This window comes from Ambystoma mexicanum, chromosome 6p (genome assembly GCF_040938575.1).
Source record: "Ambystoma mexicanum isolate Mex_15411 chromosome 6p, UKY_AmexF1_1, whole genome shotgun sequence".
NCBI lineage: Eukaryota > Metazoa > Chordata > Amphibia > Caudata > Ambystomatidae > Ambystoma > Ambystoma mexicanum.
This window is the reverse complement of record NC_090935.1, coordinates 1148333162-1148355358: the sequence shown is the minus strand read 5'-3', so window position 1 is coordinate 1148355358 and position 22197 is coordinate 1148333162. Positions and strand designations below refer to the sequence as shown.

At 47.2% G+C, this 22197-nt stretch overlaps 1 protein-coding gene across 4 annotated transcripts in view; it reads right to left on the bottom strand.

Moving 5' to 3' along the window:
• LOC138510246 (zinc-regulated GTPase metalloprotein activator 1A-like) overlaps positions 1 to 22197 on the bottom strand; it is a 1057423-nt gene that overhangs the window by 691931 nt on the left and 343295 nt on the right. The gene's annotated exons all lie outside the window — the stretch shown is intronic.

Below are 22197 nucleotides of genomic sequence, written 5' to 3'. Positions count from 1 at the left end.
ATATCTTCTGAGGGTAATGTACTGGGTATAGCGCTTTGCAGCTCATAGTATGTCCAGCAACATTAATCTCTGAGGGCACCATTGTTCACGATAGTCTTTATGTAGGAAACCCATTCCAATGAGGCGTAGTGCCATATTTTAGCTATCCATTCCTGTTTGTTGGGGATTGTGGCTTGCTTCCATTTTTGCGCAATTAGAGAGAGAGCCGCCACACTCGGGACTGTGGACGCTTTCCTTTGTGACTTGATCAGTAGTGTGTCCAGTACATCGCACAGGTCCAACATAGCATCTCCATATTCTCTCTGTACTTGGGGACCAAAGATGGTTTTCAACTCTTTATTGACTACTTCCCAGAATGGCTTCAGAACGGGACATGACCACCAAATGTGGAGCCATGTGCCCACTTCTTTACATCCCTGCCAACAGGTTTCAGCAACTGAGGGGTATATTTTGTTTAGCTTCTCAGGGGTTAAGTGCCACACCAGGGCCCTGGTCCAAATTTCCCTGATCTGCATCCCTCTCATTATTTTAGGGGTTCGCTGCCACACTTCCCACCATTGTTCTTCGGTAATCGGGAGCGATAGTGTGTCTGGCCTTTGCCTCATAAAGGGCCATTGAGGCTCAGTTGTTGGCGTGGTGAATAACCTGTAGAGTTTGATAATTACTTGCCTGTCACCAGTGTTCGTTAGTAAGTACTTTTCTAGCGGGGTAAAGTCTCTAGCAGAGGATTTTCTCATGTATTGAGAGGACAGCCAATGGTTCAGCTGAGCGTAGTTGTACCTGTCGTCTTCCCTCAACCCCATGGTTTACTTACATAGTTGAAATGATTTAACCTCTTGCCCCTCCATCATGTCCCTTGCGCGGATGCATCCGCTTCTTCCCACCTAGCAAATGATCCTTTCTCCAACCCTGGGGTGAACTGTGGGTTCTGAAATAGGGGAATGAACGGTGATGGATAGGACGTGATCTCTGCTTCTTTAACCATAGCGTCCCATGTATTCCCCACCAGGGCCATTATTCTGCTTTTGTACATATTGGGGGGCCTATCTGCCCTAGGACACCACAAGACATCGTCTACAGGACTGCCCACAACTGCCCTGTCCATCCTTCGCCAGGTGTTGTCTGGGTTCCCAGTAAACCAGTCTCGGATTACCCTCAGTTGGGCTACCCGGCAGTACATCTTGAAGTTCGGGATGCCCATTCCCCTCCCGCCCCTGTGGGGGCAATCATGACTTTCCATGCCACCCTCGGTTTATTACCCTGCCAAATATAGGTCTGCACCAGTTTATTCAGAACTTTGAAGAAGTTATTGGGAACCGCTAAGGGGAAAGCCTAGAAGTAATAGAGTGCTGTGGGGAGGATTATCATTTTGATGATGCTGATGCAGCCCATCCAAGATATGCCAAGGAGCTTCCTTTCGCACAGCCACGCTTTGAATGTTTCCAGCAGCTGAGTATAATTAGCTTGGTACATATCCTCTAGGGAAGGGGTCAGTTTCACTCCCAGGTAGCGGAGGGATCCCTCTGCACGTGCAAACTGTGTCTAGGGGATTTGTTATCCTGCAATTTCCTTAGTTCAGATATGTGGGTGTTCGTCTTCAGGCCCACTACTCTGCCAAATTCCATTAGGAGTGCCATTAGCATCGGGAGAGAGACGCCCATGTCCGTGAGTACGACCAGCAAGTCGCTGGCAAAACGCCATAACCCTTTGGTCCTCCCCTCTGAAGGCTATCCCCTTTATTCCGCTCTCCTGTCTGATTCTAGCGAGAAAAGGCTCTAGGAAGATCGCATACACGACTGGTGACATGGGGCAACCCGGTTTAGTTCCCCTTGAAATCCCTATTGGTTGTGAGAGGTACCCATTACAATTGTCACAACCAACAACTCCCCTAACCCACTGATACGACACTCGTCCACTGACTTGTGGCTGAGTGTTGTATCAAAAGAAAATACTATTTTGAAGGCCAAAAAGAGGAGCCCTCTGGACAGGTATGATGTGATGTGTCAATTGATCATGACCTTTTCTCTTAAGCCTCTGATATCAACTGAAAAGAAAGTAGCTTCATCTGGAATGTCCATTTGACATTGTGAAATGTACAGCAAGCAAAGACGATTTTCTGGGAAGACAAAGTGCAAATTATCATGTGTATGTAAGGCCGCCATAATAACAAAGTAAATTGGCAAAAGTGAACATTAGCAGGAACAATTAAGATTGCTCACATTTGCCATGCTGATCAAAAGGTATCAATGTATATTTTCAAAATCTAAGTATAAGCTGCCAGCGTGAGAAACCAGACACTAACAGTTGTATTGACATGCTGTAAAGAATGCCTACTTGCGTTCGGGCAATCTTATTGGGAGTTAGTAGGATCCGTCCTATGTTTTTGTAATGTGTGTGTGTGGGGGTGGGGGTTTGGGTGAGAAGTGCTCTATCGCACTGACTTGGAAAACAACTCCCCTTTGAGCAAATCAGCGGTTACCACTGTTTTGCACAACATGCCTAAGACTCACTTGCTCATTTTATCACAACAATTATTGAAACAGAATGTTTATGATGGCAAAGAAGAACAAGTTACTTGTTACCTTGTAACGTTCTTTCGATGGGATGTTCCTCCGACGTATTCCTCATCTTTGATGTTATCCATTCCAGCTTGCTGGCCTTGGAATTTTTTACAGTAGAGGGCGCTGCGCGTCGACGTCCCTCGAGCTGCTGTCCCTCGACAGACCCCGTATCGGCGCCGACATCATCGTGCGTATAGATAGACTCGTGCAACGTCCGTTGCTCAGTTCTGTTTTGAAGCATAAAATTTGCTGTGCATGAAGTGGTTATTGACCTTGAAGGAGCGTAAGCTGCAACTACAAGGGAAGTTTTACTGCGGGGATGGATGGGAGGGCCGATAAGGAGTACGTCGGAGGAACATCCCATCGAAAGAACGTTACAAGGTAAGAAGTAACTTGTTCTTCGAAGGGGTTGTGTCCTCCGACGTATTCCTTATCTTTGATAGACTCCCATAGCAGTGGTGTAAAAAAGGAGGTGGGAGTAAAATTGGAATATTTCCCCTTTAAGAGTGTACAGAATGTAACACAGCTTTCCCAAATCTTGTCTCCTGGCTAGAGAAGGAATCCAAGCTGTAAAAATGTATAAAGGTATGTGTGGATGACCATGTGGCAGTCGCACAAATGTCTCGAATTGGAACCCCTCTTTGGAGAGCCGAAGAGGCTGCGATACCTCTGGTTGAATGAGCCCTAAGATGTTGAGGGGGTTCTTTCCCTGCCACTTTGTAGCATTCTAAATAATCCATCTTGAAATGTTTGTTCCGTGATTGGCAATCCTAATTTGAGTCCCGCATAACCTACAAACAGTTGGTCTGCTTGCCTTATCCTAGCAAGTCTGCTGATATAAAAACTCAAGGCACGCCTTGGATCCAGCCTATGTAACCTCTATTCCTTTTTCCCTGGGTGGCGAGGAGGATAGAATGAAGGTAAAGTTATTTTCTGCGTAATGTGGAATTCAGAAACTACCTTTGGGAGAAAATGAGGTTTCACTTGTAAAACAACATTGTCTTTATGAAAGGTTGTATGAGGAGCTTTGCAAGATAGAGCTTGTAATTCACTCACTCTTCTGGCAGATGTTAGAGCCACTAGGAATACTGTTTTAAGAGTGAGAAACCTTAATGAACAAGAGTGGAGTGGTTCAAAAGGAGTACCCATCAGAAAATGTAAGACTAGATTTAGGTCCCACAATGGAACTTGGAAAGGCTTTGGGGGAAAAACATTAGTTAACCCTTTTAGGAATTGGATTACCAGGGGTAATTTGAAATATTGAAGGCTCCTCCGCAGTGCGCTTAAAGATTGACAGCGCTGCGAGGTAACCCTTGATCGTAGCAACTTGAAGACCTGAATTTGCTAAGTAGAGTAAGAAAGATAACACCATTGGTGTACTCCATGAGAAGGGTTTGATATTCTTTTCTCTACACCAGTTGCAGAACTTGTTCCAACGGCAGCGGTATAAAGTCTGTGTTGCTGGTCTTCTAGCTGAAAGCAATACCTTCATGACGTCATCCGGGAGATCCCAATCCTTGTATCTCAACCTTTCAGAAACCAAGCGTGAAGGTTGAGGGTTCTGATGTCTGGATGGAGAACCGGACCTCTCTTCTGCGAGAGAAGATCCTCCCTTTGCGGAATACGAAATGGAGGGCAGATGGACATGTCCAGAAGGTCCGGGTACCACGTTCTCCTGGCCCAATCAGGGGCAATTAGGATCATGATTTTCCAGAATCTTCTCAACTTCCTGATCATTTGAGGAATGACAGGGACTGGAGGAAATGCGTACAGAAGTGGAAACTCCCAGTCTACTATGAACGCGTCCCCCAGACCTCCTCTCGGAGGAAATTCCCTTGAACAGAACTGATCGCACTTCCTGTTGATGCTGGTGGCGAACAGATCCACTTGAGGGGTTCCCCAAACGGCAAAGATCTCTTGAAGGACTTCCTGAGCTAGCTCAGACTCGTGGGAGACTGTGCTCTGCCTGCTCAGAGTGTCCGCCGTCAAGTTCTTCTCTCCGGCTAGGTGAACTGCCGATAGAGAGATTCCTTCCTGAATTGCCCAAAACCAGAGCTGCATTGCCTCTCTGCACAGTGGCAGTGATCCTACGCCTCCTCTTTTGTTGAGGTAGTGCATGGCCACTGTGTTGTCCGTCATTATCAGGACTTTTTCCCCTGTACTGATGGCAGAAAAACTTTCAGCGCTAGTCTGATTGCTCTCAGCTCCAACAGATTGATATGTAGCCTGGACTCCGATGGAGACCAACGACCGCTGATGGTCAAGTCGTTGGCATGGCATCCGTGACTACTGTTATCTCAGCCATGGTTGCCAAAACTGTTCTGCTTTCAAAATGTTCTCCCGACAGGCCCACCACTGAAGGTCTCGAGCTACTCTGTCCGGGACTTGAAGGAGATCTGACATTCTTCCTGAGAATTGCGACCATTGGGTTCTTAGTGCCCACTGGAGAGATCTCATTCTCAGGCGAGCCTCTGACACTAGGAAGATGCAGGATGCCATGAGGCCTAGAAACCTCAAAAAGTCGAAGGCTGGAAGACGTTGGGCATTTAGAAATTTGGAGACCATCTGCAGAATATCTTGAGCCCTCACCTGTGGTGGCGAGGCTTTCCCCAGGGAAGTGTCCAGGGCCGCTCCAATGAACTGGAGTCTCTGTGATGGGATCATCTGTGACTTCTTAGCTCAACGGGAAAAACACTGGGAGATAGTTAATGTTGTAATGTTAATTTGTTAAATGTTTTATTCTGAAATGCTCATTATCCTCGAATTACAGACATACTTGGTGTCCTGTAAATGTACTAAATAATAAATGCCAATAAACAAATTTGAAAATAAATCATCTGTGACTTCTTTAAATTGAGGGAGAAGCCCAGTTTGTGAAGGAAGTGGCAAACATAATCTAGTTGGATCTGAGCTTGTTCCGAAGATCCTGCTCTGATCAACCAATCGTCCAGGTAGGGGTAGACATGGATCCCTTCCCTCCTTAGACTTGCAGCCACTACCAACATTAGCTTGGTGAAGACCCTCGGGCGGAGGTCAGACTAAATGGCAGAACTCGAAATTGATAGTGAGAGTTGCCATTGCGAAACTCAGGTATTTCCTGTGTTTGAGATGGATTGGCACGTGGAAATAAGCATCCTGAAGGTCTAGAGATACCAACCAGTCCTGAAGCTGGAGGGCATGGAGGATCTGAGAAAGAGTTACCATCTTGAACTTGTCTTTCCTGAGGAATTTGTTCAATTCTCGCAAGTCCAAGATGGGTCTCAGTCCTCTGTCCTTCTTTGGTACTAGGAAGTAGGGGAAATACCAACCCTTGTTCCTCTCCACTATGGGTACCGGCTCTATGGCACCTTTCTCTAGCAGGTCTACAATCTCCTGCATAAGGAGCGGGTCTGGAAACTTCAAAGAGTTGTTCCCCGGTGGATGACTCTGAGGGGTGTGTAGGAAGGGCAGGCAGTAACCTTGGGCAACTGTTTCCAATGCCCAAGCATCTGACGTAATAGCCTGCCATTCTGCCAGATGTTGAGTTAACCTGTCCCCTACTGGTGTCTTGTGAGGGGAGACTTCAGAGGGGCTTGGAAGCGGCTGACGCAGATGCCGAGGGTAAAGTGGCACCTGCTGCTGCGGCTTCTGTACTTTTGACCCGTCCACTATGGGTGAATCGTTTGTGGCCCCTTTGAGCTGGCTGTCCTCTGCCTTTTCCGAATGTGGAGTAAAAGCAAAAGGACCTAACCCTCCAGGAAGCTCCTGAGGGACGATTCAGAGTCTGCTGGATTGCAGCCCCAAGGGATTTTGCTGCTGCCTTGGATGTTTGTAATCTCTCCAGGCTGTCATCAGCCTTCTTACCAAATAAAGAAGTGCCATCAAAGGGCATGTTCAAAAGTCTGGCTTGTACATCTGGAGCAAAACCAGACTTCCGCAACCACGCAAATCTGCAGATTGTGGTACTTGCCGCCATGGCCCTGCTGATACTGTCAGCAGAATCAATGCCTGTTTGAAGGGATTCGCACATTGCATCCTTTCCATCCCTGATGATGTTTAAGAATGCCTCCCTTTCCTCTCCTTCTGGGAGACAGTCAGCCGCAGATGAAGCACACTCCCAAAGTGTATGTCTGAATCTTGCTAGCGTGCAAGTGGCGTTAATAGATTTAAGCGCCATGCTACATGCCGAAAAGACTTTCTTTGACATGGCATCACATTTTTTATCATCCCTGTCCTGTGGAATAGTAGGGTATGCAGACCTACTATTAGATGAAGTTGCTGCCTGTACAACCAAACTCTCTGGAGTTGGGTGCTTGCTCAAATATTCAGGATCTGAAGCAGATGCCCTGTATTTAGCGGAAAGTTTCTTGTTTACTGCCGGGATAACTTCAGGAGTTTCCCAATTTGCAGAGATTTTTCTCTGGAGGGCAGTATGGAAGGGAACTAGAGGATCCTCCTGTGGACCCTTATCTAAAATATCGGTGAGGTCATCCTGTTGAAAAGAGGGTGTAGGTGTAGACCACCACATGAATTCAACTATTCTGGCCATCAGAGCCCTATAAGGGGTGTTGTAGTCCTTTGTAAACCAAAAGGTCTCTCATGGTCGGAATCCTCCCCTTCCTCATGTATAGAGGACAAGGCTCTATAATAGACCTAGGATATGGTTTAAAACCCATTTCTAGAGCAGAAGGAGCCAAACTGGTTGTCACTGGCTGAGAAAACATTGAGGTTGTTGACGTAGAAGTCAAAGGCTTCGACAATCCCGAAAAGGGCGTAGAAAACGTTTGAAAAGACCTTGATGTACTCGAGAGGATCGGGATCCTACTCGGTGTCGTCGATATTGTCGACGGCATCCTCGATGTAATGGTCGAAGTCCTCGACACCTCTACTGTCTGAGATGCAGTGACAGTTGTAGGACTGTCCTTTATCGGAGTCGACAGTGGCGTCGAAGACGGCGTCGATGTAACCGATTTATGCTTCGAAGGGCCCTTCGACATAGGCGTCGATGACGCAGATATGTGTGTCGAAGTAACCCTCGACGACGGGGTCGATGACGCGGTCTTACTGCCTTTACTCGAGGGTTCATGACGCCCTCGGGCAGTTTCTCTCGCCGGGTTCAACGACTCGCAGCGTTTTGATTTTTTGGGCTTTTCACCCAGGGTATTACCTTTAGACGTCTCCGAGGGGGTCGAGGCTGCTTTCTCGAAGACACTAAACATTTTCTTACGGAATTCCTCCCACTTAGCTGGACAGCTGTGTTTCTTGGGGCAAGTGACCCTTTCTGGGGAGGTAGAGGAAGAAGAAGAGGGAGATCTACGACGTCTCTTCTTAGAGTGTTTTGATCTCGAAGACTGATGGGAACCGCTATGAGACCTTGAACGGGAATGTTTCTTGTGACGACAAGGAGATGAATGTCTCGACTCTGCCGAAGAAATTTTCGAGGGAGTAGAAGTTGTAAGAGTCTTACTTCTTTCTAACCTCCCCTTACGCTCCTTCAAGGCTTTTGCCTTCATGGAAATACAGTCCTCGCATTCCGAACAGTGATGCTCTGATCCCAGGCACCACAAACCGCTCCTGTGAGGATCCGTCAACAACATTTTCTTCCCACAGTCACGATACTTTTTGAAACCGGACCGTCGGGTCGATGGTTCGGATGAAGAAGCCATCGAATTTAGATGATATCTTCAAAGAATAAGCAGAATCTTCCTGAAGAAAGGAACTGAGCGACACGTTTCCGAGGCCCACGAAGCGCAGAAAAACGGGACTGCAGCAACAGACGCTGAGCGAGTCTATTTATACGCACGATAATGTCGGCGCCAATACGGAGGCTGTCGAGGGACACCAGCTCGAGGGACGTCGACGCGCAGCGCCCTCTACTGCAACAAATTCTGAGGCCAGCAAGCTGGAATGGATAACATCAAAGATAAGGAATACGTCGGAGGACACAATCCCTTCGAAACAGCACTTAAAATCGTTGTAGTGTGAGAAAACACCCAAATAGAAGCCAAAGATATGGAATATGGCTTCGTAAGAACTGAAAGGCACAGTAACGGGGAGAAACGTTGAAGTTGTTGTAATCATTTGGAGTTAAAATTGGAGGAAGAACCCGGACAAAACAGCCATCCCGATGCACATGATATCCCAGCTGGTGTCTGGAGCTGCAGACGAGCCAAGCGAAGGCCATTCATCGTCTGCCACAGATTCTGTGAGGACGAATATTGAAACTTGCATCATCATGAGAGATGGAGCAGCTGGATTCTGGAGAGAAAGTTCGCTAATTGATTGAATACATTTAGAAAAGTGCTGTTATCCTGAACTGAAAGGGATAGTTTCACAAACACTTACTAATGATGCACTCCAAGTGGCAGCCGGGATAGAAAATTACTTAAAAGAATTAATTAGTTTGGAAAAGAATGCTACCCTGGAACAACTTGTCTCACGAGGATAGATGGGCCTTATTATTTTAGTTTAATAGAGTACAAAAATGCCCTACAACTGTCCGACTCCTTCTTCCGACCCACCACACTAGTCTAGGGCTACAATGAGTCCACACAGAGCAACACCAGTAATTCCAGTTGGACAGTAAGTATAAACATAACATTGTTTATTAGGCCTTTAGTTTACATGCCAAGTATATGAAAATCACAGGTAAGTATTGTCACACACAACCTGCTAAAACATATATGCACATACACTGTTAGTAGTACTAGTGTGTCATTTGTATAGTACCTGTAACCATTAGTATGGTCCCAACGTACTGTAGGTTGAACGCCCTCAGGCGACCAGAATCCGGGTATTGGAGGAAATTCAGGAAGGTGCTAGTATAGTATGCGTGTGTGCATATTGGCCATTGCTTAAGATTTTAGGGGTGGCCAAGTCCCTGCTAGCCACCCATGTCGATCTGGCATGTGGATGGGTGGAGAAAGTGGTCTCGGGGGGTAAGTGAAAGCGGGATAGAAGTTATGTGTGCCTCTACATATCTGATTTTTGTCAATAACGTTGGATGCATTCTTATGGCAGAGGAGAAATAGAATTGCATATGAATTCATTACCAGTGCAATATAGGTAAGTAGTCTGATGCATAGAAAAATAGGCAGAACTCTTTAGAATCAATACAAACAACTTCCCTAATGTTTTATAAAGTCCGTCCTTAAAAGGGTTTGGTACCTTGTGCCCAAAAGTCACCAGTTCCAAAGCACATACTTCTTCAGGTAAGTTCTTATAGGAATATCGGTGCCAGTGTTTAGGATTACTAAGAGTTCTCAATCCAACACACAAGGATAGGTCTAGGGAAGGCTCTTCAACCCAGGATCCACCTTCAAAGGTCAGGTAAGAGTTAATTTCGAAAAAGAGATAGCTGGTGCACACCTAATGTTTGTGTGGAATATTCAAAATTCAGAGATACAGAAATGCTGGTTTCAAAAAGGTTCAAGGTGCAAGGGAGGAATTAAGGCCTTGGCACAAGACCCCACCATACACACGAATAAGAGACAAGAATCCACAGTAGGACTCCTCCCGTCCCTTGCACACTATCTACATCCACCAGAAAGGTGGTTAAGAATTCGTAAAAAGCAATCACAAAAAAAGCAACTTTTACACCATTTAGTATAAAAGAACATTGATTTCACATGGCAATTCAATAAACAGTCAATATACCCAGTTCATATAAAACAAAGGTCATTTTAATCACAATGAAATACAAAATAGCAATAGGCGAAAATACATCCTAAAAATCCAATGTTAATGGCTTCACGCGTTTTGAGGATTTCCTCTTCATCAGAAGCCTAGTCGGACTGTTGTACCTAATTCAATAGATCCGGTTACGTGTGCGCAAGGAGAGTTACACACGCAAGTCCACCATCACACAGTCACTGCATACGTGTCCTGGAGCCGTATTTGCGCAGACACAGAATATGGGAGCACCCATTGGTGAGTCCATGACTAGGTCACAATTTTAGCTGACTTTGGGATACATTTTCCATATATTTTTCATGCATTTATTATTCTCTTCTGCCTGAAGTTATCTGCGGTCCAATTATGTACCTCAGAAAGTGATTCTTGGGTCACCTGGTAGATCGTTTAAATACGATTGAACGCATATGAGGAGTTGAAGTTTGACTGCTTTTCAGAACTCTTGGAGGATTCTCATCTTCCTTATTTATCCTGAGTGATAACACTATTCTTTATCGAGAGGTATTTTACAAATGAGGTTCCAACATGTTAATACATTAAGGATTCAACGGGGCTCCTGGCAACAGGGTTTCCATGATAAGGTGTTGAAGTTAGTTGATAAATTGAATTTGATACAGTTGACCACAAAGATTCTATCATTTTGTCGCGGAATTACAATATATCACTTTGGTTTTTAGTCAATTTGTTATGTGTGAATGACTTGACCACTTTGGGTGAAATTTAACAGATAGTGTCTTGCTTTTGTTTCTTTTCCTTTATGAATACTATCTACCAACAATCCGACTAGGCTTCTGATGAAGAGGAAATCCTCGAAACGCGTAAAGCCATTAACGTTGGACTTTTAGGATGTATTTTCACCTATCACTATTTTGTATTTCATTTTGATTAAAATGACCCTTGTTTTTTATGAACTGGGTATATTGACTGTTTATTGAATTGCCATGTGAAATCAATGTTCTGTTATACTAAATGGTGTAAAAGTTGCTTTTTGTGATTGCTTTTTACAAATTGTTAACCACCTTTCTGGTGGATGTAGATAGTGTGCAAGGGACGGGAGGAGTCTTATTGTGGATCCTTGTCTCTTATTCAAGAGTTAATTTAGGGCTAGGACACTAGGACTTTACAACCAATGTAACCCTATGGAGGACAGAATGGTGCCGGGGAGGCGGGGGGCACACTGGTATGTTAAAGTACCTCCTCTTCCCCGCAACCCTGAATATGATATTCTACTTGCCTTCCTGACTGTAATCCAGAAGCAACATGCAAAGTAACCAGTTAAAAAGCAGTCGAAGGGGCTGGTCAATGCTCAGTAAGTGGTTTCACATTGATTTCAATCCGTTTTTGGCCCGTTTCAGGTGCTTCTGTGGAGGGGTTTGTGTGCTTTTTGCAATCGTTTTTCTGCCCATTTTGTGGTTTTCTGTGTGGTTTATCCTAGGATGCGCAGTCTCTGGGGTGTTGTCCTTTGTTTCTGGCTTTCTTACTGTCCCCACCCTCCCCCTCACAATTGGCGGAAGCAGTCAGGTGTTGATCTGCCTGTTTGAATCTCATTGGTCGGTGCCACACCTGTGACTGGAACAGCTGTTTTTCAAAGACCCTTCCAGGGCAGCCTTGCCGGATTGCCCTTGGCTAAAGTCCGGCCAAGGCAAAGGGCAGTTCCTACAGAAGCAGCTCCAGATCGTGTCCGCCAGTGTCAGCCGGGGAAGCAAGAAGCCTGCAGCTGTCAACCAGCTGCTACCAACCACTTAGGTGTAGTGCAGTCGGAGGGGGTAGGAATCACTGCAGTCCACTAAGCTGACCCACCCCTCAAATTATTCCTATTTTGATACAACACCACCCTTTAGCACCTCAGTTATTTGTATTATTTCACCCCACCCCTTTTTCTCTTACTCCTTCTCTCTCCCGCTGCCCTGCTAACCTCCTTCTTTTCTCTCCACCCTTCTTCTCCTCCCTAACTCTGTTCAGTTTTTGCTGACTGGTTGCCTGGTTCATCTCCAGAGACTACAGGTCCCAGGCTCCCCCGCCAATCTTTTGCATTTGCCTCCAGGCTGCTGCACTTTGTTCAACATTACTGCACTTTCTGCTTACACTCCTTGAGCGGGGCAACCTCTCTGTACTGAACCCAAGGCCCTGTGTGACCGGACATTTGGTTCCCCCCACACACACCCCCGTCTCTGCACCACCGTCTGTACGTGTGCATGAACTAAATGTACTAGGATCAGTTAGTTCGTCTGACCTGTTCCCGCCCAGCCCCCCCCAGCCCCCACTGTTTTTCCACCCCTCCAACCCCCCCCCCCGAGCTTGGTCTCAACTGTACCACATCATGCACTTGCACTAGGAGAAACATCAGGCCTAGTATGCTATTTTTTCTATTTAGATCATTTGGCATCTTCAAGGCCTAAGAATGATTCCTTCCTGCCCTGAAGCGCTTTGAAGCACTTCACCTGTGTATAATCGCTATATAAATAAACAATAAATAAATAAACTTTAAAAATGTCCTCTGGAATGTCGCATTTGCACTGCTGCTGTGTTTGTAACTAGGCCTTTTTCCCTCTTGTTAGGAAATTCAAATCTGGGTGGTTTTTGCACTGCTGCAGTGTTATATCTAGGCCCTTTTCCCTCTTTTTAGGAAAGCTTAATCCTTTGCACTGTGGTAACTGTTGTACTGTGAACTGTGTCCAATTAGGATCTCTCCCACTCTCTAGGTCCCTACCCAAGCTCGGGGTACCGTTGTACTGTTGTGTGTCTCCTGCTGCCCCTCCTTTGTGTTCCCCACTGTGTGAACCCCACCCCTCCTCTGCGCTTCCTGCGTTGTGCGGCGCTGGGCAGTGTCTCTCGTTCTCTCCCTCTTCCTCCACTTTCCTCCTCGCACTCTCTATGGTGCTTTCCCTCTGTCCCATCTTCTCTAACTGCTACTCTATCTCCTATCCCCCTCACTAAGTCTGGAAGGAAGAGGTTCAAGACGGACACCCTCCCTATCGCTGATACTTACATCAGTGCTTCCTCCTCCTCCTCCTCCTCCTCCTCCTCCTTCTCCTGCTCCTCCTCCTCCTCCTGCTCCTCCTCCTCCTCCTGCTCCTCCTCCTTCTCCTCCTCGGCTACTAGCTCACCTCCTGCTACCACCTCTGGCCACTCTCGGGCTCCTCTACCACTTCCGCTGGGGGTACCTCAAGCCTGTACCCCAAACCAGAAGGCTTTGAAATGTGGCAACCTGCTCCACGTCGCTACTCTCAACTCTCGCTCTGCTGTCAAACATTCCTCTGACATCTGCCACCTTCTCGAAGAACTTGACCTCGATGTCCTCGATCTCAATGAGACATGGCTCATGGCCAGCTCTGTCACAAGTTTTGACACTCTCTTCCCTGATAGCTACAAGATCCTCTCTGAGCCCAGAACCAATAGACCTGGAGGTGGAGTAGCTCTGATCTTTCCAGAGTGGGTTCCTGCTTCTGTCATTCCTAGGCAGGCTTACTCCTCCTGTGAATGCCTGGTCTGCAGGCTCTCTCGCTCTCCTGTCCTCTCTCTGACTGTGGCCACCACCTACAGGCCTCCTGACCAGGTTGCCCTTGTCCTCTCGGAGTGGGCGGACCTCTCCTTCTTTCTCCTTGGCTCTACCTCTCAACTTCTCCTCCTCAGAGACCTCAGCATCAACCTGGATACTTATAATCCCTCTGCTGGGCTCTTCCGCAAACTCTGCGACACTTGCTCTTCCCATTCTACCCTCTGGTCAGACACACTCTGCCAGACACACCTTGGATGTTCTCATCTCCTCATGACACCCCCCTCTCTAAAACTCTCTCCACTCCTCTCTCTTGGAGTGACCACTTTCTACTTTCCTGTCACCTGAAACTCTGTCCCTCAGACAAAGCCTGCACCAGCACTTCCACCTAACTTCTCAGTAATTCAGCCCATGAAGCGTGCGTCAGTGAACGCTTCTGCCTCTACTTTCTCTGCTCCTCCTACTCCTGCGGATAACTTGCACTCTTACCTGCAGCTTTCTAGCTCCAAAGCTCTGTACAACCTTACCCCTGTCATGAGAATCCGTCTGAAGCCTACCTCCAAGTGCAACTCTTGGTATGACTCTGACATCGCCGCCCTGGAACGCAAGTGTATGGTGGCTGAGAGGAAGTGGAGGGCTTCATGCGCATCCCTGACAAACTGGCCTGCTGCCTGCTACAAAGGCAATACAGACTCTAACATGGCCGAACTCTTTAAAATCTGCAAGGAGCTGGGCAATCCTTCTACAGTCTCTACCTCTCCTGTTCCCTCCCAGGTCCTCTATATGGCTCTGTTTTCTAACTTCATCCGGTCCCCGCTCTCCTCTTCCTCACCCTCTACCTCTACCGGCCCCCCTCTGGCTGCTTCCCCCTCTCCTCCTCCCTTCTCCTCTTTCTCTCTGACAACACCGGACCATGTTTCTAGACAAGTCAGATCTATTTATTTATTTATTTATTCACATTTTTAAAGCACGCAGCAGCCCAGGGGCATTGTGGCGCTGTTACATGTGAGCATTTCTGGATACAAAGGAATTCATAGTGGTTACATAGATTCTTACAAGTTTGTGATACATATTGCGGTTACATAGTATGAACTATGAAAGTGTCGTCCAAACAGGTGCTCCCCCGCTCCTCTAGAACCATCAAGGACCACATTGACACCCTCCCTCCAGCCGTGGCTGGGTTCTGCAATGACTCTTTCACCACTGGTCCTTATCCTCTCTCCTCAAGCCCTCCCTTGTGCATCCCCTCCTTAAAAAGCCTACTGCCGACCCTACCTGTCTGGAAAACTATCACCCTTCTCTATCACTCCTTTCCTGGGCAAGCTCCTGCAAAAGCTGGCCATCTCCCAGCTTACTCTTCACACTGAATCTGTTGGTTGTCTCTATGACCATCAGTTTGGCTTCAGAGCAACCAGAGGCACGGAAACTGCTCTCCCAAACACCTATGAAGATCTGCTCTCTAATCTTGATTCCAGCCTTCCTTCCGTCCTCATCCTCCTTGACCTTTCGTCTGCTTTGACAAAGTCAATCATGCCACCTTGATCAATCGACTCTGCAAGAACCTGGGCATCATGCATCAGGTCCTGGAGTGATTGACCTCCTTCCTCCTGGACTGACCCTCCTAGGTCCAACTGGGGTCCTCTCTCTCCACATAGGGTGTTCCCCCGGGCTCTATCCTCTCACCCTGGCTCTTCAATGTCTACCTGGCACCTTTGGTTCACCTGATCTCTACTTTCTCCTCTAACTTTCAGTATTATGGGGATGACACTCCGCTCTCTTTCAAGCACCCCTCAGCCTCCTCTCTCGCTCATCCCTTACAGTCTATCCGCGATTCAGCTTTGGTGCACCTCCAGTGATCGCCGCCTTAATTCCAGTAAGACAGAGATCCTTCTCATTGGGACCCTTGCTCCCACTTTGCCACTCCCGCTTTGCTGCTCCCTCTGTGTTACGCTCACCTGGTCTGTGCGGAGGTGTTGGGGCATGGTTGCAGCCCTCCCTGAACTTCAATCACCCCATTCAGGCCACTCCCTCAGTAGAAAAGCTGTGAGCGGTGGTACATGGTGATACTGCTCCTGCGTGGAGAGGAGATTGTGTGAGTGCGCCAATCTGTGGTTGTTGTACCTCTCAAACCCTTCACCCCAAAGTACGGTTTCTGTGAGCATACTGTAACGCTCACCTGATTCCCACGGAGGCGCAGGTCTGGCTTCGAGTGCTGATGCTTCTTCAATGGTGAAGTGCAGGACTCTGAAGATAGACAGGAAGGGCCCTCTACTCTGGCTTCTCCGGTTTGCAGGAATATTCCCCTGTGCGTGAAAAGGGAGTATTACCTACTGACTGAGTTATGCTCAAGCCTCCCACTCTCTTCCAACCCTCCACGATACCCTTCCACGATTCCCCGTGAAGTCTCACCTTGGGATCAGGAAGGATGAGCTCTCCATCCTGCTTCTGATGCAGGGGCGCGTTGAAACCCAGTTACTTCACTGGATTGAGGATTGATGGAGTTCAGGTAAGCTTGACTATTCAGGTAAGGCTCTGTTAAAGTTCTGTTGCAAGTTCAAAAGTCCAAGCTTAATAATAATGTTCATTGTCTTTTTGCAGCAAGCGCTAATGCTTATGTCTTTTTTCCCCTTAGGGGCCGGGGTTCGGAATGCCGGAGATATGGCACCAACCCGAAGTGAAACGTGCAGTTCCAGTTCCAGTAAATGGCAGGTTAGTTCTGGATGAGCGCTCGGGAACTGTCTTTGCATACGCTCATTCAATGTCTTTGTCTTTTTTCCCCATAGGGGCCGGGGTCCCGAAAATGCCTGGAAGCGGCAAGACCCGAAATGAAATGGGAATGACCCAACAGGTAAGTCTTATTCCCTTCCTTCTCTCACCTCTTATTCTTGTCTTTTTCTCTAGGCTCTGGGAAGTGGCTGTGTATCCCGATGATCGCTGCTGAAGATGGAGGAACCCAGGAAAGGTGAGTGAAATGCAGCGCTGCAGCGATCGTAACGAAATGCTTTTAAAAATAAGGTCTTCCCTTTCAGGATCGTCGGTGATGTCTCTGTGGTGCAGATTTAGCTGGTAAGGTCTCTTGTCTCCTTTTGCAGGTGACCCAGGATGCTGACAGGCGTGGCTGAAGTCCAGATGCAGGAGCTGACACGGTGAGCGTCCAGCCGCAAGGAGCAGAACAACACAAAGCGTGAGTTGCTGATCGGGTGTGGTTTAAATAGCTTTGGAAGAAGTTCCAAGTGTGTATCCTTCCACCGATCAGGTATGTATCCTTCCCCGACCACACCCGGGTGGAAAGTAGTCCCACAGGTAAAGTAGTTCCATTCAGGCCTCAAGAGGGCCTGGATGTAGCAGCATGGTCTGCATCAGGTAAGTGCACATTAAAACACTTGAACACATGTCTAGCTTTATGAGCCTGGCGCCTAAGGCGCCAGGACAGGGGTCCAACATGAGCCTGGCGCCTAAGGCGCCAGGACTGTGTCCAAAGGGCCCCAGCTTGGGCCTGCTGGCACTCCCCTGGGGGAAATGATGCCTGCCTCTGGGGTTGCTGGGTCAAACCTGGCTCCTTGGAGGTAGGCATCATGACATACCCCCCCTCAAGGCCCCTCCCAAGGTTCTTTCCTCCGGGGGTTTTGGCTTGTTCGGAAATCTCCGGTGAAACCTTTGTACTAATCGAGGTGCGTGGACATGGTTACTAGGCTCCCACGATCTCTCCTTAGGTCCATATCCCTTCCAGTCAACAAGATAGAAGAGTTTCGACTTTACCACCTTGGAGTCTAAAATGTCTTTAACTTCGAATTCTAATTCCCCTTCAATTTGAACTGGATCTGGAGGCTTGGACAATCGGGTTCCTGGTTGTACTGGCTTCAAAAGTGATGCATGAAAAACTGGATGAATACGCATGTTGGACGGTAGATCCAGTTTAAAGGCCACTGGGTTGATTATAGCCTTGATGGGATAAGGTCCTATGAATCTGGGATTGAAGGTTCGCGGGCCCTTGAGGGGTAAATGTTTAGTTGCTAGCCATACCTGGTCTCCTACTTGGTAAGGAGGAGTTTTACTTCGGTGCAAATCAGCGTTTTCTTTATACTTTTTCTTGGATTGCTGTAAATGACTTGCAGCTTCTTTGAAGGCTCGGGTTATTGTGGAATGCAGATGATTTACTGCGGGCATTTCCAGGGTCAGAGGGGGATCTAGGTCAGAGGTCCGAGGATGGTGACCATACAAAGTATAAAAAGGGGTTTGTCCGGTTCCAGAATGCACTGAGTTGTTGTATGCATATTCTGCGATCCAAAGAATGTCTTTCCAATTCAACTCAGATTGGTGTAACATGCACCGAAGATATTGCTCGAGAGTCTGATTGGTTCTCTCGGTTTGTCCGTTGGTCTGGGGGTGGTGGCTGGTGGATAACTGCACATCTATTTGTGCTAATCGGCAACACTTCTTCCAAAAATGGGAGATAAATTGACTTCCTCGATCCGAGACTAGTACGGAAGAGAAACCATGTATGCGAACTATATTCTCCAGGAATTCCTTGGCCAAGGTGGAAGCTGAAGGCAAACCTTTTAAAGGGATGAAGTGGGCCAGTTTGGAGAATAGGTCCACAATTACAAGGATTGTGTTGTAACCAGCACAAGGAGGCAGGTCGGTTATAAAGTCCATTGACAGGGAGTGCCATGGTGCCGGTGGAATATCCAAGGGTTGAAGTAGGGCGGCTGGCCTTTTCTTTTGAGCTTTGTTTTGGGCGCAAATTCCGCAAGACAGAACAAAGGACTTTATGTCTTTTCTCCAAGAAGGCCACCAGAAGTGGCATTTGATTTTTTCCTCCGTTTTAGCGATACCAGGGTGTCCTTCCATTAAAGATTCATGATGATGGGCAATAACAAGTTCTTGCAATTCTTTACTTGGCAGAAACAACCGCTCCTGGAAGTAGGGTAAGTCATCCTTAACGGTGTAATGAGGACCCTTTTGACTCCATTCCAGTAAGGTTGAAGAGTCTAGAAGTTGTTTTACTTGTGTTTGGATGTCCTCAATAGTTTGCAATGAAGTTAAGCCTAAGATTCTTTGCTCAGGTATGATGGGCACAGGTTCTAAGCTCGAATTAGGTTCTTCCATGCCAATCCGGGATAAGGCGTCCGCTTTTCCATTCTTGCAGCCAGGGCGATAGGTAATTACAAAATCAAATTCCGCAAAGAATAGAGCCCATCGGAGTTGTCGTGAAGATTGAGCTTTGGCCGTCTTTAAATACTGTAAGTTTCTGTGGTCCGTAATTACGGTGATGGTGTGTCTTGTCCCGAGAAGGTAGTGACGCCAAGCCTTGAAAGCAGATTTGATGGCCAGTAACTCTTTATCGGTAATTGCGTAGTTGATTTCAGGAGGAGAAAATTTTCTGGACCAAAAGGCCACTGGGTGTAGTTGGTTAGTTTTTGGGTCTCTTTGCGACAGGACAGCTCCCATGGCCGAACTGGATGCGTCGGTTTCCACAATGTACGGGAGATCTGGGTGCGGGTGCTTCAATACAGGTGCAGAGGTGAATTTGGTTTTCAGGTCCTGAAAGGCTTGTTCGGCCTCAAGAGTCCATTCGAAGCGTTTGTTTTTCTTTAGGAGAGCTGTGATGGGTTGGACCGTTCGGGAAAATTCCGGGATGAATCTTTGATAGAAATTGGCAAAGCCGAGCATGCTCTGAACTCCCTTCACCGAGCTAGGAGATGGCCATTTGAGGATGGCGTCCACCTTTCGCGAGTCCATTCGGACTCCTTGAGGTGTCAGGATGAATCCGAGAAACTCAACTTTTGTGGTATGAAAAACGCATTTTTCGAGTTTTGCAAATAGTCTGTGCTGGCGCAATTTCTCAAGAACTGCCCTAACATGTTTTCTGTGCTCAGATTCTGAAGAAGAGTACACCAGGATGTCGTCAATGTAAACAATGACACAGACATCGATAAGTTCCCGAAGAACATCATTCATAAAGTACTGAAAGGCGGCAGGTGCATTGCACAAACTGAAGGGCATCACTTGATATTCGAAGAGCCCAAACTTGGTGCGGAATGCAGTCTTCCATTCGTCGCCGTCTTTTATACGCACCAGGTGATAAGCTCCTCGGAGATCTAACTTGGTGTACACACAAGCCTCTTTCACCTGGTCGATAAGCACAGGGATCAAGGGCAGAGGATAACGATTCTTAATCGTTATTTGATTTAGGGCGCGATAGTCTATACACGTTCTAAGGTCGCCTTCTTTTTTCGGCACGAAGAACAGAGCTGAAGAGACAGGAGACTTGGACGGGCGAATAAAACCATTGGCTAGGTACTGATCTAAATACTGACGCAAATGCAGGTTCTCAGGTTCCGTAAGAGCATAAATCCTACTACAAGGTAGTTGAGCATTGGGTACCAGATCGATTTGGCAATCATAAAACCGATGGGGAGGTAACGTGTTAGCCTGTTCTTTCTGAAAAACGTCTTGGAATTCTTGGTATTCTGACGGTAGCTGTACAGGGGTGGAAGTTGCTGAGGCTAGACCCATAGCTGGATTTCTTGGATAACAAGTTGGTTCACAATCAGGAAAACCTATCTTCTTTGCTCGCCAGTCAATTCTGGGATTATGTGTTTCTAACCAAGGAATTCCAAGAATTACTTGAAATTATGGGGCCTTGATCACATCAAACACGATTGCTTCCCGATGTCCATCCTGACCCACCAGTGTCACTTCAACAGTGGAATGCGTTACAGGCCCTGAGGCTATTTCGGTTCCATCTACTGTAGTAATGACATCTTGGGTTACTTTCGGGCGGAGAGGAAGCTTTAACCTGGAAGCCAATTCACGGTCTATGTAATTTCCAATAGCTCCACTGTCGATGTATGCTTTTATAGCATGCAACTGCTGAGGCTGTTTTGGGTCCACGAGCACCATTGGCATGACAAAATGCGAGGTCAAAGAGTTAGTTTTCAAGCTCGGCAAGCGGACCCCTAGGCTTGCCGGGCTAGGTCGTTTCCCGAATCAGGTGTCACTAATTCGTTATCAGTAGCTCCAACCACCTTCTTAAGTGGTTTAACTGGACAATTTCGAAGAAAGTGACCGGAAGTCCATCAATACAGACAAAGTTGCATTTGCTGCCTTCTCTCTCGTTCTTTCTGCGTTAATGGTCCTTTAACACCACCGATTTGCATAGGTTCAGATACGTCGGTAATCTTGGAGTTAGCGTGGGTTTTGATAGGTGCTCGGTTTTCATACTTGAACCGATCTGCTTTTCTATTTTGAAGTCTGTGATCAAGTTGAACCACCAAGTCAATGTAGTTTGCGCAGACCTGGGGTGGGTTTACTATCTGAGCTAGAACATCCTTAAGCTCTCCGCGCAGGCCTCGATGAAACAATGTGATCCTTTTGCTTTCTGGCCATCCAGTTTCCACAACCAGTCTGTTAAAGGTGGCTATGTAGGACATAAGATCCTGATTACCTTGTCGTAAGGATAGCAGTTCGTTATCAAGGGCCTGTCCTTGAGAGTGTCGAGCGAACAATCTTTCCATGCTGGCCTGGAAGCCCTGAAAATTCTGGAGAATGGGATTATCCTGATTTACCAATGGAATAGACCAATCGGCAGCACTGCCACTGAGGTAAGATAGTATAAAGGCTATCTTGGTCTGGTCGTTAGGGAAGGCTCCGGGTCTGCATAGAAAGTGTAAACGACATTGGTTCATAAAGACGGCATATTTCTTGGGATCCCCCGCAAAAAGTTCAGGTGGGGCCAAAGGCATGTGTCCAGGTAGATTAATTTGTACCAGGTTACTCAAACCCATTGATGTGGAAATGCCTCCGGAATTAGGTAAAGGAGTGTGCCCTGCCTGGGCCTGTAATAACCTTTTGGCTAGGTCATCTGTTCTTTCCTTGGATAAGATCAGTTCTCTTTTGAGAGCGTTAGTCTCCTGGCGGGCTGAGTGCACCTGTGCCTGTAATTCCCCCAAAAGCTGGGCCAGCTGGTCATTCTCGGAAGTCTCCATAGCGCCCGGGTGGGAAATTGTGGGTAGGCTTTGCGTTCTGTAACGCTCACCTGATTCCCACGGAGGCGCAGGTCTGGCTTCGAGTGCTGATGCTTCTTCAATGGTGAAGCGCAGGACTCTGAAGATGGACAGGAAGGGCCCTCTACTCTGGCTTCTCCAGCTCACAGGAATATTCCCCTGTGCGTGAAAAGGGAGTATTACCTACTGGCTGAGTTATGCTCAAGCCTCCCACTCTCTTCCAACCCTCCACGATACCCTTCCACGATTCCCCGTGAAGTCTCACCTTAGGGTCAGGAAGGATGAGCTCTCCATCCTGCTTCTGATGCAGGGGCGTGTTGAAACCCAGTTACTTCACTGGATTGAGGATTGATGGGAGTTCAGGTAAGCTTGACTATTCAGGTAAGGCTCTGTAAAAGTTCTGTTGCAAGTTCAAAAGTCCAAGCTTAATAATAATGTTCATTGTCTTTTTGCAGCGAGC